This window comes from Rhea pennata, chromosome 1 (assembly GCF_028389875.1).
Source record: "Rhea pennata isolate bPtePen1 chromosome 1, bPtePen1.pri, whole genome shotgun sequence".
Lineage (NCBI taxonomy): Eukaryota > Metazoa > Chordata > Aves > Rheiformes > Rheidae > Rhea > Rhea pennata.
The window spans coordinates 197,594,432-197,613,254 of NC_084663.1; the positions used below are offsets into that span (position 1 = coordinate 197,594,432).

An 18,823-nucleotide genomic window follows, 5' to 3' on the forward strand; every position below is an offset into this window, starting at 1 on the left:
CAAGCCAAAAGTTGCTGATAAATGTTTTAAATATTTGCTTTAAATATTTGTGTATTTTTAAAAATCTTGAACAAATTTGAAATCTGAAAATCCAAATATTGCTTAGGTAGCATAGCTTAATCTGTGAGTGTGCATATTAAAAATAATAATACAGTACATACGTTGTTTCAGATAGGGATGAGCCTTCCTTTTGCCTGCCTTGCTGCTGTTCCTGCTTTGTGCCACCCTTGCAGCTCTGTGGCCCTGCGCTGAGCGGGGTCAGTGAAACCCGCTGAGAATTACACCTCCTGCTCGTTGCAGTGCGGAGGGAGTGAGCAGCAAGGGCTGGGCAGTAGAGCAAGACTCTGACTAGCTATGCGTGTATAGACCAATTTATGCTCTATCTCCGTATTACGAAGAGAATGTAATCTCGCATGTATCCTCAGTAAGTGGGCTTAAATGCCTTTGCAGTCTAAAAAGCAGTTATATTTTACGTTTAGTGATACTTGGCCAGGAAGGCAAGAATTTGAAGTAACAAAGAATTAACTTACTGCTAAAATGTTTTACCATATTGTAATGTGAGCTTGATCCATCTTTTCACTTTCTGCAGTTTTTAGAAGGTGTTGTCTAAGCCAGTAATATGTGGAAAATAATGTTCTTCACAACTTCTCCAGGAAAGATGATAAGTTGCTTTAGAGAAGCAAGTCTATTCACGTCATATATTTTCTTTGAAGAAAATACATAAACTGCAGTTACAAAGATGGGAAATAGTGTTGTTTGATATAATAGCACTGCGGTTCCTTCTGTTACTGTAAGCACTTAAGGGACGGAGCATGTGAAAGGTAAGCTGCAGCTCCAGTTTTAAACAACTTTGTATCAAAAGCCTTTTCCAGATGGCACAGAAAGAAAACAGTGTAATAATGAAACAATTGTTTATCTTCTGTTTTGTTGTGTTGTGCAGCATTAGGCTGTTAGAACTTCTGGCGTTGTGTGCATAGTTGTTCCACATCTGAAACTTAAGAATCGGAGCTGTGCCAAATAATGCAAATAAAATTTCTGACTAAGTGTGTGGAGAATGCAGTTTTCACACACCACATTTCAGAAACTGAACTTTCAGAGTTTTGAAATTATAAAATAGTTGTGATATATTGTGATATATTGAATTACTGATTTGTAAGTGAAAATTATGTCAACTTGGTGTTAAGGGTTGGTTATGCTTTTAGAACTACTGAGGTATATTTGTCAATTGATTGTTGCTGTGTTATCCTTTGCGTAGCTTTTGTAATGTTACTTAAGTTAATGCATGTTTTACCTCATTAATACTTGAATCACAACTATGTGCATCTTGTGGTTTGTTAACCCTAACCCTGTAAATGTCTGTCTGGAAGGGACATACTAGATCGTTTATATCTATTACATCACCATCAAATTTAGGAGTCTGTTGCTAAGCTTGTTCTGTTTTGTGTTCACTATGTATGTTTTGTGCAAAAGGTGCTTTTCCTACCGCTTGCAGGGAGAAAGAGCATCAAGTCGTTAAAATGGGTTTATTAGGAAAGTAAACTGAAGTCCTGAAGACACCTTATACAGTTTCTAAAATGACCATGGCTTAGTAGAAATCACTTGATACATCTTTCTGCATGATTGCATCTAGATTTTATTCCACTTATGAGCCATTTCAGTATTTATGTTAATATTTTTCTCAGTTAAATCTTGATAATGTTCTCTATTTAATACTTACAGACACAAGCATCACAAACATCTAAAGACAGTAAATTAATAAAAATAATTTGAAGATATTTGCTCTGAATCATACTAAGTCTCCACATTGTATTAAACATAACTTCATTTTTAAAGTGAAAGTTCAAAATTTTATTGAGTGGGAGTAAGACAATCCACTGTGTTTAAAAAAAAGTTTCTGTGCAGAATTTGTGGAGGGATGTTGCTCTTGTTTGTGTTGCATTGTATTAATGAATATGTAGTTGTTTACTTTTTAAATTGGGAAAATTGTGTAAAATTCTTCATTCTGAAGACTTAAAAATACCATTTGTCTTAATTTAACCCAGCCACTAGACCTAATTCATGATGTCAACGTCTTAACAGCAGGATTGGTTAGATTAGGCTGTACAGTAAGAATATATGAAATGGGACAACTCAAGTGATGACAGTTACTGAAGACTGATATTATGTTTTGCTTTTAAGCCCAGTTGGATAAAAACTGATCTTAGTTTAGCATTATTCTTACTACCTTTGAACTGAACTCTTTCCTATGTCTTTTTCTTCCTCCAGTTATCCATAAACCTGAATTTCCAAGGTCTCTGATATATGAGAAAATAAACACTAATTTTAAAACTCTACCCACAACCCTGATACTATATTTATGCTTGTATTTTATTACTGTTATAGTTGCAGAAGTATTCACAAGTTTGAAAGTAGTCATCTTAATTTTGGGGGGAGGGAAGGGATTATTACTATTTGAGGCCTCAGATGGGGAAAAACCGGTGTTTCAGAAACTTAATGCTGTTGTAAAATCTCTTTCATAATTGTTTAAAAATCAAGTATCTTCAGAACTGCCCAGTGTCAAGGAAGCTGAATCGTGTGTATTTCAAGAAAGTGGAAGACTTTTAGCAGAGATTTTAAATATTTGTTAAGTACTAGAGCTCTAAATACTATACCGAACTGCCATGGAATGTGTGGAATCCTAACCTTCGGTTAGTATTATGGTGAAAATACAGCATTTTCTCCCTTTCCCCTAAACTTGAGAAGAAGCAGTGTGAGGAAATAATATGAAACACTGACTAAAGTTATTGGCCTGAATGTTGCATCTTTGAAGACTGTCACTGACCACTGACCTGCTGTGGGTATCCTGATCCATTCCTTTGAGAATTTCATTTTCTATCCTGTATTCAGGGATTTCTCTTTATTGTAAATTGCTTTAATGTTTCCAGATGACACAAGTTGTGTAAAACTTCATTCAGGGGATTGTAATACTAAATTTGACAGAAATAGAGAAAAGAGAAAATATCAGATGCACAGTAAAAATGGTTCTTTATCTGATTCTACAAGTTAATACATCTCCCCATATGTGTTTTGTTAGTAACTGAATGTCATATATGTTTTAATGTGTTGTGAAGTTAAAAATTTTTGAGAGTTTTCAGCACTTTGTGCTGAGAGTCTTATGTCAGTTCTGGTTTAATTTCATTTTAAAGTTTCTCAGTAGTGCAAATAAATACACAAGAATTGAATGACTGAATACAATAGGATTTAGATAAGTTCCTTCATTAACTCACGGGCATGTGGAGACACTAATATGGAAAAAAGTGCCCTTCCTAGATTTATAGATGTGTGAGATACTAATGTGGAAAAGCATGAAAGTTTGATCTGATTTTTCAGTTTCTCTTACTCCTTCTCACCTAAAATTGTGGAAGCCACCATTAAACTCCAAATATGACTCTTGATAACTTTACCTGAAATTCTTGACTGTTGTTTCAGAGTTCTGCTAAAAATAAAACAAATTTAATGTAAATGTGTAAATAAAATGCATGCTTTATTGGACAAAAATAAGTCTGAAAGCCTGTGTTTCATTAAGGTATGGAGAACAAGAATAATGACAAATGGAGTTGGCTAGGTTTCTCATTTTTAAAATTTTGTCTATATAAGCTAAAAGGAGCAGAGATGTATATATCTATGGATGATACGCAAGCAAATACTGAAAATACTGTGAAGAAAAAAAATTAAGTTCAAATATGTAATTGAATTTGATTCTTTTATTTCTTCCAGTAGAGAAGTGTATGTTCAATCCTGAGTTCAGAGAGCTCCTGTTCAAAAACAAATACTGCACAACCCTGGTCCTGCTCTAATTGCAGGAATATTTTTTTCTTTGCAGCAGTAGCAATAAATCCAAGTAATGATCAGTTCAGCAGTCAGCACCTAAGGTAGCTTGTCTGTTGATTGACTGTGTATAATTTTTGCAGTTCTTTGAATCAGGTAATGCCTTTGGTTATTTCAGGAGTTGCTTTTCCACCCTCAATTGCAATGTTCACTTTTCAAGGATACTTAAAATTTTCCGTATCTCCTCTTCTGCTTAGTGAATTTTAGCCACACAGTGGCAGCTACTGTAATTTGTGGGGTAGGGGTGGTATAGGAATGGAGTACTTAAATTGACTTTTGCTTATGTCAGCTGTAGGCTACTTGGCTTACATTCCTTGTTCAGTCATTGCATTGCACTTCCAAATGTTACCTTTCATGAATTATGAATATGGTATTCTCAGGGTGCTGATGTGAACAAGCTTGAATAGGAATTCAGGAATATTATATCCAAATTTTGAAAAAATATAAAACCATTACACTTGTACTGTCAGCAACATAAATTCTCTTTATTTCAAAGTGTTGTACTGCAGAAAATGAGTATGATGGATGGCTGTTTTGGTCTCTGAATAACTAATTTTCTAGTGAAGCAGCTGTCCCACTTCTACCACTTTGCAGTCGGATGCTAACCAGATGCAGTATTTTGTAGAGTTCAAAATCAAGAAAAATTAGCCAAAATAGATTTTAAATACCACCAAAGTACAATTAGGAGGAAGCAGGAACAAGGTTGAGGAATGGGGTAGCAGAGCTAACTGTAAGCTCTTTGATGGTATTCCATTAATGATGGTGGAAGAATCTGGTAACGGGTAAATGTTCTTTCTGACTTTCAAAGAAATTCATATATCAGACAGTACACAACTTTGGATTTGAAATGGGACTCCATCTGAGAAACATGGAGCTTCTTTTCTAGACATATTGAAAGATGGTTTTCTGTAGCATGTTAGGATGCTTTTTCCTTTTGTACGTCAGAAGTTACAAACAGGTAACTGAAGCACTGACTTATATTTTAGTCTGTTCATAAGAATTTTTTCACTAATGTGTTATTTTTAAATTTCTCACTCAACACATTCCTTTAGCTTATTTGTACATGTACATTTTTAATATGTGAACAATTCAGAATGAGCTTGCATTTTGAAGTCTGAATGAATCCTGTGTATGATTAAAAAATAATGCTAATATTCAGTCTATCTGACACCAAATAGTGTTGAAGATAATGCCAACTGACTTAGATATTTTCTGTATGTAAGATGACAAAAAAGGGAGTTTCCCTATTTCTTACCATGTGGTCTTAACCTAGTCCTATGCAAAAGTAGTTTCATTTTTGTACATCACTTTCAAATGAAGGAGGTTTTAGCCAACTAGAATGTCTTTTAGGAAATAAAGGTTAATAGTCCTAAAACACACTGACATACTTAGCAGTTCAATGTTATCCAAAATTGAAAATACTGCTAGTGTCTTGCTTTTCTTTAGTCCTCTTTATTACACACTACCAAGTACTTCCTGAGTTCTAGTTATATGAGAGCTTTTTTTTTTTTTTTTGATATTCTATTGGTATTTTATTTGTTTTCATATTTAGAACTGGTTCACATTGGGTTTATCCTGTAAGTAGTCGTCCCTTCCTATTTAAATAAAAACGAGAAGAGTAAGATGATAACTAGGAAGTTGAGATAAATCTTAGTGGAGTGTCAGTAATACATACAAGGACAAAGACATGTCTGAGTTCCAGCTTGACAGATGGTGAATCTTGGATAATGGGAAGTTGATAATCTCTGCTGTAGCGTTAGTCAAATTCACAAAATATTCTGCCTTAAACATGTGTCACAGGTTTCTTAGTGTTACTGCGCACAACTTTAGCCCAGCTCTGAATAGTAGTCTGCTTAGAATAGGCAAGTGCAGGCTTTGTTTACTGTGAAGACTAGATATGTCATCCTGAAACAAGTAGGTAAACTACCTCATGTCTACAAAATAAGTTTTCATGAGAAATGTTACTTTTATTCAACATTGTCTTGTGTTTTTTTGTAAACAGGTCTTATTTCAATGGACCAATACAGGATAGAACATTTGCAGGATACACTGCAAATTATTAATGCTGTGTTTTCATCTTTATTGTGAAATACAGATTCCATTTCCTATCTCTTTCCAATCCAATGCAAGAGCCTGTTTTTTCTACCAAATATGGTTTTATTACAATAGATGCTCTTTATAACAATGCAAGTAGCTGTTTTGTATTTGTCATGGTGAAGCAATCAGAGAAATAGAAAGTATTTTCCCAGTAGAACTGAGCATAGGAAAGAAATTATTTACTGGCAAAAAAGTAATTATCAAATGTAAATAAAACTTTAACTTTCTTGATCTGTATGAATTAACATAAGCTATTACATGCTTAACTACTGAATGCTTCCTTACCAAGAAAGTTTCATATATTGTTCAGTATTGCTGTATGCTCTCTTTTTAAATGAAGCACTTCAAAGACAAAAGTTCTTTGAGTGAAACTTGAGTTGTTGATCTTTATGTAGACCGCAGGCTGCCCTTCCCTTTCCCCCAGCACAATCATATGGCTTAAGAAGTTTTAGTTCCCACAAAGATTTTTCAATTCAGCTGTCATTATTTTGGAAGAGGAAGTTAGGACACTGGCCTTACTTGGCACCTGCTTCAAAAATGACAGGTAAGGAATCTCACAGGAGGGAATGGGGAGCATTGCATAAAATTGTATAAAGCAGCATTACTAATTCTTATTTTGGAAATAAATTCTCTGTATATCAATTAGTTCTACAATTCCTTAGTAATATAGCTTTTATGAAATTAAAGAGAAAGTTGGGTTATACGCAATCCAGGAAGTTTCCCTTGAAACTAGAATGTATTTTTCCTATTTTTTGGAAGCTCAAAATATCCTCAAACTACTGAGGTAATCACATCTCAACTATGAGTGTTCTATATTACAAAGCCTGTGGTGATTTTCAGTGGTGTTACAAAATGGAAAACCATCTCTTAGGCTTTGCTCATCTTTTGCTCTTTTAAGAACATTTAAAAATACATTTCTAAATCAAAATTGATAGTAAAACTACACGTGCTTGTTTAAAAGTCTCTGTTTTTTTCTTAGTGGTTCTCATAGCACAATAATATCCTGCCTTTTGGCTCTGTGTTAGTACTAGTGTAATACAGATAATACTTGGATTTGTGCTACCTTTGTTGGTTTAACTACATAAAATTTTCAGCAGGTTCTGTTAAATTTGTTCCAAGTTCTGTGTGTAGACACAGACTGTAAATGTCTGATTAGATGAAATCATTGAAAGTTTCTGGAAAGTGGCTTAAAAACAATGCTAGCTGTAATTTTAATGCTGAGTGATAAAATGGTTTTAGATTCTTTTGATCTGTCATTTTTTTGTTTGTTTGTTAACTAGTTAAGTCCTATATATTTGTCACTGTTCCTAGGTGAAAGGGATGATGAGGGTTAGGGATTTTCCCTTGCTCCTTCAGCAATTTTTACTTCATAGCTGTTCACGATAAGGTAAAATACCATAAAATGCTCATGAACTTAGCAACTGTGTAAAATGATACGTGACTTCTGAATGGAGAAAACTGTACTAATCACTATTACTTAGCATGAACGTAGTCACTGAAAGTAGATATCTGGACATCAGAAGGAGTCCTCTGCTGTATTAATGCCAGCAGATATACAACGGATAATTATGAAAATCACTTGCTTATTAGCCAGCTATTCTGACTCTGATTCCTCAGCTTGATGCAGGGGTGAATATAGACAATGGGCCAGTAATCCAAAATGTGCGATTGTGTTCTGCTTCACGTAGGAGTATTTTAGTGAATATTTATGGCTACATAAATTGACAAAATTTCATAAAAACATAATCATGTATAATGTAATAACTATTAATTAATTTCATTATGTTGTGGAATAGAAACCTGGGTGACAGTTAAGAACTTAGTCCCCCTTCTGTTAATCAAATCCAAAACTCTTTGAAATCAGAGTCCTTAATTTCTGCTAAAACATTGGGATTCCTTTCCTATATATGATACAATATCTAAGAAAGTAGTGACTCCCCTAGTCTGCTTTCATGAAATTCGCAATGTACTTACAAACATCAGTGTCTTCAAATTTGTACCTTAAGCTGCATACATAGGCAAAATCTATGCAGTTTCTGTTTCAGTGTTCTTGAACATACAGATCACCCTCCAAATACATAGAAGTAATTCAACTTCTGTATGAGTGAAGTCTTGTATGGCAAAATAGCACAATAGAAGAAATGTGTCTCTTGAACATAATATTGTTACTGGTACTAGTTTATTGTCCAGTCAGTACTAACTGCCCATGTTTCTCGTTTTTGGAAATCTGATTCCAGAAGGAGGAATATTAGAATGTTCACATTCCTCATTCTGTTCAAGGTGCTAACTTTGGATATGTTACAGTTTGTAAATTGAAAATCATGCAGTAGATGTAAAAAGCTTTTAGTCTTCTAGAGGAAGGAAAATCAATGCCTTACTGGCTCAGTTCAAGTAGCATTTATCCTTTGTTTTTTAGGAATAATTTTGCTTTGTCAGCCTAATTTTGGTAGTGTTTATTTTTTCCTCAAATGTTTGCAAGTGCATATCCTTAAGGAAAATTTTGGAAACGTGGAATCGGAAAAGAGTGTATTGGAGTTTGTCTCCTGTGATCACTGGCAGCCATGCAGTGATGTCCAGTTGATACTTGATCTTTTAATCTCTGATGGTCTTACTGTTGCTAATGTATACTTCTGGCTTCAGCAGAGTCTACTTGTTTTTTAAGGTGAGCAAGGTTCAGCCAGACTTGAATAAAAACTAAGAGGAAAAATGAAGAGGAAAAGATTATTTGACCATTTAAAAATGTTTAGCACTGTATCTTCTGTTAGTACTTCGGCAGCCAATGTTGTCATCTGTTGCCTTTTGATAGGAAGTCCTGAACAAATGCAAATAGGAACACAGCTCTGCAGATCATCTGTCTCAGGGGTTCCCTTTGCTAACCCCTAGTAAATGACCACAAGGGATTGTGTGTTATCCTGAGAGCAACTTGGAACTGGAATTCGTCTTTTCTGTGTGACGGATAGTGGGCATGCTACTCACAAAATGATACGTATTCCTGCTGATGCAAAATGTCATATGGTCTACTTCAGTGGAAGTCAAAATGTACCTATGCTGCTGTTCTATGTCACTAGGTAATTTTTTAAGTAGACATAAAGGGTATTATAAGGGGGAAAGCTCTTTGTTATGATAACCACCAAAGTAAATCTTGTAAATTTTTTTTAAAAAGGGAGGAGGTGGGGGGAAGCAAAGCTGCCTGTTATGTCACTCAAACTAGTGAGGCTGAAGAGCTGTGTATGTTCTGAGAAGGGATGAAGGTATGCACGATAAATGTAAAAGGTGCTTCAGTGTCAGATGTTACGGCTTTCTGTTTCTGCTTGGTATGTTGCTGTGGCAGTCTGGAGTTTGTCTCACGTACCAATTTTGTATTGGAAAAGATGGGGGATACTGGGTTAAGCTGAATGTGTATAACTTGTGAATTATAGCTTGTACTGAAGAGCTGATTTTCCTTTTCCTCGATAATGGCACAGTATATGCATAGTGTTGCATTGCTTCATCTTGTGTGCTTGCAAAGTAGTGCATCTGTTCTCTTCAGAATTTGCATGTTGATCATGCTGTCAGCCATTTAGAATATTTCACATTAATTTTACCAAGCATCTAATCCACTTACTGAGCTTTAATTATTTCATAGAATAATTAAGTTTTATCATGAATGAAGAGGATTCTGTGTCTGTTACTTTGAAAATAGTTATTTGGAAGTGTTCTTCCTGAGTGTCTGTTCGCTCTCACAATTCCCCCTTTCAGCATTAGCTGCCAGGTTATGTTCAGGTTTAAGAGTAATAACTGTTAATTAGTGTCTCATGATTTGGAGTAGAGAGATTGGAATGATTTTTCATGTGAAATGGGATAGAATTACGAAGAAAGAGTGCAGCTGTGGATACATATTCTTAAAAATCATTCTATAATTGTTTTGTTCATCCTGAATTACAGTAAATGGAATAATCAGTAACACTACCATATGGTCTTCCTGGCTGGTTATAGAGGTCATTTTCAGAAACATAGCAGAAGGATTTATTTGAGAGTTTAGCTATGCTTGTCACTTGTATCTTCATTCTAATTGCTAAGAGTCTGGCTCACTGCATTCTGTTCAGTAAGTCTGAGTGGCCAAGAAAGAGAAAACAGGATGTATTGGCTGTAAGGAAAGCTGGAGAGACTGAGTGTTCGGTATTGGGGGTTTAGCCCTGCTGATTGTGGATTTTCGGGGGAGAGGGAGAAATCTAATACTAGATTTTTGCATAATATTGAAATACAGGCTGGACATGAGGCAGTTTGTCATTGTGGTTTCCTTTTAAGAAACACGGTTGTCGATTACTGAAGTGATTTTGGCATGTGGAAGTGATGTCTCTGGTCATTATATCAGCATTGTATCTAACGTTTGTCCAGACAACAATTCTACCCTGGTCCCTGAGTCTGACAGTCATAACTATGGCAATTTTGTACCTGACCTATTAACCAATTTTAATAGTAGCACTTAAAAAAATTATAGCTTTAGTTATAAAGGATTAGAAAGCCATTGTCTGTAATACCTGTTTTTAATAAGAAAGTACTCATCCCGCTGAAATTCTGTGTTATGGACTAGATGATAGAATTTTTGAAAGCTGGATACTTCCAGCTTTGGAAAGTTCGCCAGTTGGTGAAACAAGTTACACCACGCAAAAACAAACAAAAGAACGGAGGGGATGCAAGTGGGAGAACAGATGAAGTTACTGCAACTACTAACAGGACTCTGTTGTTAAATTGATTTGAGTCAGCTTTGAAATCATACTTACTCTGAGGTGCTAGCTTCAGCTGTTTTTCAGCAGTATCTGATCAGGTGAAAGTTGCCCTTTGCTGTAAGTGTTCTGTGTTTGTGTGTTGTAATTTGCACATGTCACTTCGAGTTGCTTTTTGAGGCTGTTCATTAAGTGGAGCTGGCCTAAAAGGTGCAGCTGGTGTACAGCTTTCCAAAGTAAGTCTTTCTGTAACAGATACTTGGCAAGATGTGCTAGCAGTTTCTCAATTTGGAGCTGGACCTCAGGATGTTGTGAACTGTTCTAAGAAGTTATATCAGAGAGCGTGCAGAGCTGCCCTCATGCTGCTGTTGTGATGAGAGGCTCTCCGGTCAGTCTTTGCTCTGTGGAGGTTTCTTTAAAGTTCCTTAGTTCTGCAGCATGTTTCTGTTCCCCAGTCTGAGTAATGGGTTGGGTTAAACCTATGAAACATTGCAGTAATTCAAATTTAAAATAATATATAAGTTAATATTTAAGTATTTGTGGAGAAGACACAGTTCTTAATTAAGAGGGGAAGGAGGGATTGTGTGTGTTGAAGAGAAAGATGTTTTGCGGCCTGAACGACTGGGAGAGGGAGCTACTGAAATTTAAACACTCTGAATTGTTGTTTTGCATGTAGAATCTGGAAGAAGACACCCAGAGATTAGGATGGATACTGTCACCAACTCTTTTAATCATTGTATGGAGCTCTACTTGAATATATTTACAATAGTTTTAATATATGTATTAACACAAGTAGTAGGAATAAAATTATTCTCTGACCTGTTCAAAGCTTTAACTGCATTTACTGTGAATGCAAGGAAATTATTACAGAAGATTTGAAATGGGAAATGTCTTAACTTTTTAGATTAACTTCTAACATTTTAGCTTTCAGTATTGAAGTATATCTTAGTGAGACATGCATGCAGTTCTGCTCTGAGATATTATTAGTAGGACATTTTACTCAATTTATATCTCATGTAGTTCAGTTGTATATTTTACATAGTTTACCTATTTTAAGTATTTGTTAACAGTATGTACCACAGCAGGCTGAGGAATGTGGAGGAGAGTATATTTCTGCTTTCATACCTTCAAGACAACTACAGTGAGAATAATTATCTCACATTTTGTTAATAACACTGTTATGTGCAGGGATCCTAATTATTTCAGTAGCAGAGCATGAGAGGGGGGCACCTTTGGTCTTGTGTATTGGCAGACCTGGAGAAAATAATTTTTTGTGTGTGTGTGTGTGTGTGTTAAAAATCCTCCAAAGAGAAGATGGAACTTAGCACAAGTGTCAAGAGTGGATTTTTTTTCAGAACAGAATGCACTGATTGCAGTTCAAGCTGAAGCATGAAAACATAGGAACTTGTTACAGTTCTAGGACCAGCTAGTTGTTAAATACTGGGGAGGGAGATTCAATTTAAAATCTTAGAGAAATCTATGTACATAGAACTACATGGTAAGAATGGCTAGAGAATAAATGGATTTTTCTGATGCTGTGAAGATTCATTAAGACTTTTTCCCTGTTTAAAAAGTGGGTATTTGAAAAAAGCTATTGTATTCTCTAGTTTGTTTAAAATGTTCTAGTTATTTACTATCTCTTTATTTTTTAGGGTACTATTACAATATTAAAATGCAGATGAAGATGGACTTGTGCAGAATTCTTCTGCTGCCTTATGAATACGTAAGGGCAAGATCCTAATCCAAATTGCAGGATAAGGTATGTATTAGGATATTTAGCTTTTTCCAGTAATTACTAAAACTAGGAGTCTCCTTTTTGTTCATATTTGTCATTTGATGTAGAATAATTCTGCTTATATACTTCACTTGCTTTCAGATAACATGTCTATAATAATATAGTATAGACATAAATATTATGTCTATTTTATAGTTACAAAATCTGGCTAGCCCTAATGCATCTTATACCCGCAAACCATATGCTACACTAATATAGCTGTGTCCAAGCTAATGGATTTTGTTGATGCCTTGTGCTTAAGAGTCCAGTTTGTAGGAACAACATTGTAGTTTCCAGATCTGAACTGTCTTTGGGATTAGCAAGGAGGCACTGTGGGAAGAATCTAACTCTTGGTCTAAAAAGCTGTTTGCTCTGTAAAACGTGGGGTGGTATTCAGTTGCCTTGCACATAGGGATTTAGTATAATCTACCCTAGGTGTTGGCAGCATCTGTGTGGGACTGACAGAAATTAGTTTTAATGGGAGATTTATACAATTTAGTTCAGTATTTCTAAGTTTCCAAAATATCAGTTACTTTCATAAATTACAAATCATTTTAAATACTGATGGGATTTGAGATTTGCAAGTTGTACTGGTACAACGAGGTACTTGCTCAAGTTCTCTTTTGTGTTACTGTTTGGCCTAGTAATGATATGAGAACTGTCTCTATTTCTGCATATACTGTTAACACATCCTAATCAAGGTACAGTGTATAATACCCATTACCTCTGATGGCAAAAAATAGATGGGTTCTTTTTTTTTTTTTTTTTTTTTTTTTTTTTTTTTTTTTTTTTTTTTTAACTGATTTCCTGGTTTCTCAGTTAAGGGTGGGAAGCAGTAAAGCTATGTGAGAGCCTCCCCAGAGAAGGGTAGCTTAGTCATTGTTTGGCAAGTTTCCCAGGAGTTGCAGAATTTTTCTCCCCTCGACATACTCTGTTCCTTCCTGTGAAGGAAAGAGAGGATGGCCACAGTTTCGTGGAGATAAAAGTGGTTCTTTGACTAGCTAAATAATGATGCTTTGTTTCAATGGAGTGATAAAATCCTTTCCTCCTTTCCCTCACTATTCATTTGCATGTGCACACTTCAGACTGCAGTTCCAGACTGTAGTGTGAACCTGCCTTGCAAACACTAACACTACTTAAATTGCAATAAAATCTGAGAAAACATGAGATTAAAATATGAGTGGCTTGGATTGTATCTGGGACATACTGTGCAAATGCAAACTGCAAAAAGTTGCAAAAGATTGAAACAGTGTAATTTTGATTGATTTGTCTCACTCTCCCACAGTTTGCTCTTTCTCAACCTTAAAAATATCATTAATAAATATCATAGTAAAAAAATATTTTCAAGAAATGATGAACAGTATTTTGAAGAGATGGATAATGGCTTAATATGGGTGTCATTACTTTCCCTCCTTCAACTTTGGGAATAAATTTGCATACAGTTTTGTTATACCAGGAAGTGTACTGGGTTCTAGTTTAATTTTTAGTGAAACTAAAATATCCTGTCTTTTTGCTGCTGAAATACCTAAAATATAGTAGAGAATTCTAGATAACTGCTTGATGCTGCTCTTCAGAAAAGCATAATCTTTCCCCAGTTCTTGATCTATCAAGCTGTATTTGCTAATATTTACAAGTTTCTCTGTAGTTCGCTGTTTGAATCTTGCTCTTTGCTGCAGTTCAGTTACAGAAATACTTTCTCAGGCAGTTTTTTAAATCACAGAGAATATCTTGTAACCCTTCAGCCTGAATCTTATTTCATGAAGATGTTGTTCTACATTGCATTAGGTTTTATTGAAAGCTACTGGTGGCTATACATCCTTGAAAATGGAAGATAACTTTCTGCTATACCAGGATGATGTGTAGAATTCTGCTCTTCGGGTCAGTATTAAAAGGTGGGAATACAGTAATGTTTTTAGTCATTAGAACATTTACAGTGGCTGAGATTTTTGTGATGAAATCTGTGTCCTGGGTACTAGATTAGCAATCCATTTGAGTTTGCTTGCATTATTTGTGTATGCAACATCTATGTTCTTTTATTATTCATCGTTCTCTACGCCCTTGGGCACACTAAAGTAATCCTATTTTCCAATAAAATTGTAATAAAATCTGTGGCACCTAGCTGAATAGTGGAGAGGGATAACTTGATAACTCTCTTGTAAGCTGTGTTCTGTTTTGTGTTCCATTTTTTTGACAGTTTTGGTAGTCCTGCAGACCTGAGCAAAGAGAGCCAACAAATTGTTTTGGTAAAAGGATGAGAGAGTAATCATCAGCATGGAGACTTACCAGTACTGATCTATTTATCTGCTTTTCTCCCCCCACCAACCACCCCAGATAGGAAAAGAAGCAATGGAAAAATATGATGACGTTCAAGATAAGTTACATCTTCTTCAACAAAGAAGGTGATACCCAGTGTTAAGCAAAGTCAAGCACTTTATTATAAAACTGATGTGAGACAACTTTGATGTACAACTTAGCTTTTGACTCCTACTACAACCTACGCTGTACTGGGAGGTAGACTTAGTGTTCAGGTCTCCAGTACTGGTTTTGGAAAATGGCTTTGATAAAACAATTTAAATCTGCAGATACTACAATTAGAGTCAAGGTAAATGGTGCATTAAAATACTGGTTTTAGGTTAAACGATTGATTTTGGTTTAATAAACACTATTGGAAGTAAATGAGTAAGAAAATATTTTTAAGCACTAATATGTAACAAAATAAGGGAGAATACTTACTTTTAAAGAAAAAAATAGTCCAAATTTTATTTAAGTTACAGTATCAAGTTTAAAATAGAACAGTAATAGTAGTTACCCAGTAAAAATTGTGTGAACCATCAACAGTTTAGAGGAACTGTGAGGAAATGTTCACCAACTGGAAGATTGACGCTGCAGTGAGATTTCATGATCTATGCAGTTAAGTTTCATACTTGCAAGTTATGATAAAAGTGATACTTGCTCTCTTAATGTGGCCTAAAAAAGATGAACAATAAAAAACAATGAAATGAACAGTGAAAAATTAAAATTAGTTTTGATGTGTTAGATTTTAACATTGCACTGTAACGTATCATCAGTATAACTGTATTTTTCAAGGTTTCTTGTTTCCAATAAAATTATTTCCAATTAATCTATGAATAACAGAATGTTTGTTTTGTATTTCCTGACGTCAGAAAAGACAGTCTGCGGGAAGAGAGGGGCTGACAACAGCCTCGTGTAGTTCAGCAAAAGGAAATGTAAACCCCTGTACTGGGGACAGTGTAAGTTTGTGCAGTAGTGTAGCCTTGGCCAGATGGGCTAGGGAGCAGCTTTGCAGAAAAGGATCTGGGAGTCCTGACGAGGTTGAACATGAAGAAGGTGGCAGCTGTGTTGAGGGCTGTATTGGCAAGAGTAAACCAAGGAGGTTCCAGGGAAGTGATCTTTCCTCTCTGTTCAGCACTTCTGAGACTGTAGCTGGAGCACTGGGTCCAGTTTTGGGCTCTTCAGGACAAGAGTGAGTATGGGAGTGAGTCCAGTGAAGGCCAGCAAGGTGATGGGCGGGCTTCAGCATGTCACCTAAGCAGGAGAGTGAGCTGGGTCTGTTCAGTTTTGGAAACAAAGGTGGGCATAGGTGGGAAATCTTACTGCTGTCTTCACCTACCTAATGAAAGGGTGTAGAGAAGGAGCCAAGCTCACCTTGGAGGTGCTTGGACAGGGCAGGGTGCAACGAGAGAATCTGGAAGAAGGGAAGTTTTGCTCCTAGGAGTGGGGCTGTTTTTCCCTCCAGAATGAGGATTGTCACCCACTGCAACAAGTTGCCTGGAATGTTTGCAGCTTCCACTCAAAGCTCAACAAGCCCCTGCGTAACCTGACATTAGCATAGTTTTTGTGTGCGCAGAGGTTGAACAAGATGCTCTTCAGGAGGCTCTCTCCAAATTACTCTTTTATGAATATGTACCCTGGAGAAAGGCAGTTTTCAGTGTATTTAATGTTGCATCATGCTATTAATAAAAATGAAGTCAGTCCTGGCTTGACCTGCCTGAATAGGTTTGCCTGATACTGTAAATACTGAGAGTTCTTGAGTTCCCCTTTGTTTTGGGAAGAGTGAACGCAGGAGACCCAGTCTGTCAGGACTCCCATTCTTGACCTCAAAACTGTCCTGCTGTGTTTGAGCCAGAGAAGTTTTGTCTGGTGGTTTGTGCGAGGGGCTACTCGCCTTTCTCTTGGGTGAACAGCTGCTTGTTTCTGTGAAGCGCAGTAACAGTCAAACCAGGAAGCGCTCCACCACGGACAGAGTGCAGCAGACGGATCCACAAAAGCAAGGGAAACTTCAGATGCTTTCACATCTCCCAGGCTAACTTTTTCGCAAAGGATGTCACAACAGGAATGTGCACAAAGCTTAGTAAAGCTTGCCCTGCCACCCCCTTCTTTTTGGATAAATCTGCATGTAAGTAAATTCTTTGAAACTAGAGATTTTTTGAAAGCTTGGTGTTTATGGCTGGGATAGCAGATTTTGTCCCTATAATCAATAAAGATGATTGTGTTCAGTGCAAGAAGTGTCACTGCTGTGAGAGGCATTTTCCTCTCCAATTTTTTTCCCTTCTGCTTGACTACAGGAATGTTGGAGAAGTTGTAACATCTCACAACAAGACTGCTTGTGAAAAAGCTAAATTTTGTGACTCACACTTAAGAGATCACCATATAGGTAATACAGTCCTTGAATGCTTGGTGGATGACATGTGTTCTGCTGAAACATAACCCAACAGTTAAGTATGTATCATGTTTTAAAGCAGACAGCTGTCTGCAGGTGTGGAGTCACAATTCCTTCAGTTTCCTTATATGCATTTTTTGTGGTCTTAAAATGATGGATGTGCAGTTCCACTTCTAACAATTATATGCAATGGAGAAGAGCTAGATAATATTAAGGTCTGAATCATCTACTATAAACATGTGTCAGTGCTAGCCAACAGCAACTGAGGCACAGGGTTTTCTTAAGACTCAAGTCAACTAGTAAAGTATTAAGTCTGTCACAAAAGCTTTCTTTTAAATACAGTGGCAACAAAGGGAAGACTAGGGAAAATGCAGGCCAGCTGCTGAACGGGGCAGGGGCCCTGGTGGTGAAGGACACAGAAAAGGCACAGATACCGAAGGCCTTTTTTGCTTCAGTCTTTAGTGGTAAGATGAGAGAAAGGCTGGAAAGGAAGACTTTCCTTTGGTTAGAGATCATGTAGGCAAACTTGACCCCCCCACATATCTATGGGCCCTGAGGGGAGGCACCTGTAAGTGCTGAGGGAGCTGGCAGATGTTACTGCTATCACCTTGGGAAGGTCCTGGAGAACTGGAGAGGTGTCTGAGGACTGGAAGAAAGCCAGTGTCACTCCAGTCTTCAAGAAGGGCAAGGAGGAGGACCCAGGCAACTACCCTGGATATCATTTCCAGACATATGGAGGAGAAGGTGATCAGGAGTAGCCAGCATGGATTCACCAAGGGGAAATCCTGCTTAACCAGTCTGATAGCCTTCTCTGATGGCAAGACTGTCTGGGTAGATGAGGGGAGAGCAGTGGACGTTGTCTGCCTTGACTTCAGCAAGGCTTTCGACACTGTCTCCCATAACAGCCTCCTAGACAAGGTCAGGAAGTGTGGGTTAGACAAGTGGACAGGGAGGTGGGCTGAGAACTGGCTGAAAGGCAGAGCTCAAAGGGTTGTGACTAGTGACACAATACAGTTGGAGGCCTGTGGCTGGTGGTAGCCCCCAGGGCTCAGTACTGGGTTCAGTATTGTTCAACTTACTTATTCATCAGTGACCTGGATGAGAAAGGTGCTCTTTCTTTAGAGTCCTTTCACAGCCTGGGCTATAAAGAATTGACAGCCCCTTGACAGCTCTACCTTCTGGAGAATTAAAACTCTTTCCCCTTTCCCCATCCTGCATGCTGTTTCTGAGCCAGGTACAGCAGTAGTGCCTGCTTTTTTCTGCGAGACACTGTGGGAGGTCAGCAGCTCTCTCTGTAGTCTGGAGTAGTTACTTAAGGCCGTTATCAACAGTTAGAAACAGATCATCTGTGTATCCTTCCTCAAAAAGCAAAGTGAAGTAAAGTACCTGCAGAATGCCATTCCCGCAGAAGCCCCATCTAGGCTCCCATGATAGATAGGTACCTACCTGGAAAACTGACCAAGGGAAAGAGATTTTATAGTGAATATTTTCCAATACTACAAGGAAAAGCAGATGTTGAAATCAGAACCATGGAAGCTGCAGCCAGCCACTGTGGTAATACTAAAATCATTACTACAACTCAAAGGCTGATTTTTGTTTCCCTTCTCACTACTTGGCCTTACTGAAAACATCTACGACTATATAGGAGTAGGATTAACAGGAATATAGCAGCAAATATCCATTACTAGAATGCCAAAG

The 18,823-nt window shown here is 36.9% G+C and overlaps 1 protein-coding gene across 4 annotated transcripts in view; it reads left to right on the top strand.

Annotated features, from left to right (window-relative positions):
- PSPC1 (paraspeckle component 1) overlaps positions 1-15,537 on the top strand; it is a 63,774-nt gene extending 48,237 nt beyond the window's left edge. Inside the window, exons 7-9 of one of the 4 annotated variants that reach the window (XR_009957323.1) lie at positions 12,323-12,429; positions 14,230-14,336; positions 14,639-15,537. The gene's annotated coding sequence lies outside the window, so the exon portion shown is untranslated. Of the gene's footprint in view, positions 1-8,770; positions 9,033-12,322; positions 12,430-14,229; positions 14,337-14,638 lie in introns of those variants that run through there. The other 3 variants (XR_009957324.1, XR_009957325.1, XR_009957322.1) reach the window with 3 other exon arrangements.
- The last annotated feature ends 3,286 nt before the right edge of the window (positions 15,538-18,823 follow it).